Here is a 1,649-nt window from a genome sequence, read left to right on the forward strand (position 1 = left end):
ATCGTTAGCACAAGAAAAAGCCATAAGATATTGAAGACTCATACATAAGAGGCACCGCTTCAGTAAATGGCCAAATAAGCTTGCCAAAGCAAGCTCATGATTATCAACCTTACCATTCTTCATATACCCACCCTTGTGGCTAAATTTTTCTTGATTCCCCTCACATGAAACTACGTTTTCACTTAATATATAGGCAGCTTATGTCAGGCTCATTCATATCAACAACATAATCTTTTACATCTTTTCAAATTTCATTTATCATCTCAAGCCACAACAACCACGTCACATTGATAAAAGTCTGAAAGCAAAGATCAAGATGGAGAAAGTTCTCACCAGAAGACATACTAGTATAAGCACATTATGTGGGTTTAGGAAGTGTCACTACTCCTAATCCTGAATAATTACCGATTTTCGAAAGATTGAAGGACGAGATAGCTGCAAGGACGAGTTCTTGATCAACAAAAAATCAACATCCCCTCCCCAAACTAAGAAACTTTCTTTGAGCGCAGGTACAACATCGCTACAATAAAGGTTCAAACATCGTGGAATCCTAAATAATACCTCACCATCACAAGCTGAGAATCCAGGTGTCGTCAATTTATCCATAATTATTCCAAGATACTAAAGAATCTTCTCAAATCTTGCTGGTCATAATAATGCTCAAGGAGGCACGTGTCAAGTATCTTACAACATTCCATCAGAAACTCAACATCACATCTCTATCACAAGCCAGGAAGCCAAGTTTTATCAATTCATTCGCTAATACTTTCTAACTCTAAAAGAAATTTCTTGATTTTTTGCAGGTCGCATTAAAGGGATATCCCCAATTAAGACTCGGTCATCAAGTACTAACAGATGTTCACAAAACTCTAACATAACACAGGGCAGTCCTCCCTGAACAATAGGACAGGGCAAGTTCACCCCGAACAATAGGACAGGGCACGCCGCCCTCAACAATAGGGCATATAATGCAAATTTCACTTCCTCAACAAGCATTTCAGCCGACGGAGGCTATTTACATTTCAGCCGGCGGAGGTTATTTACATTTCAGCCAGCGGAGGTTATGTACATTTCAGCCGACGAAGGCTACTTACATTTCAGCCGGCGGAGGCTATTTACATTTCAACCGACGGAGGCTATTTATATTTCAGCAATTGCTCAGCCGACGGATGCTATTTAAATTTTAGCTGATGAAGGCTATTTATATTTCATCAATTGCTCAGCCGACGGAGGTTATTTATATTTCAATTACTGATCAGCCGACGGAGGCTATTTACATTTCAGTTATCACCCCGCAAGGTAGATTGCCTTCAAAAATAGAGACACTACTAGAATATGCAGTACAACGTGGAACTATCCTCGTAGCAGCAAACTGGGCAAGCTAGCAGAATGTCAGGGATCCCTAGTTACGTCAGGAATTTCGGCGAAGAAACTCGACTCAACTCGACCCAAATCTCTCATTTTTATAATCCTTATTATCATTACTCAATGTCGTCTTAATCCGATATTGGGTCAATCTTTGAAAATTAGCAATCTCTTTTTCCTTCAAAGTCCCAGCAAATATTGCTATCCGATATCTACTTATTTCTAGCTACCCAAACAGTCAATTTTGGAACAAGCACCTGTATTCATTCCATTCGTTTTAAAAT

This window comes from Capsicum annuum, chromosome 9 (genome assembly GCF_002878395.1).
Source record: "Capsicum annuum cultivar UCD-10X-F1 chromosome 9, UCD10Xv1.1, whole genome shotgun sequence".
Lineage (NCBI taxonomy): Eukaryota > Viridiplantae > Streptophyta > Magnoliopsida > Solanales > Solanaceae > Capsicum > Capsicum annuum.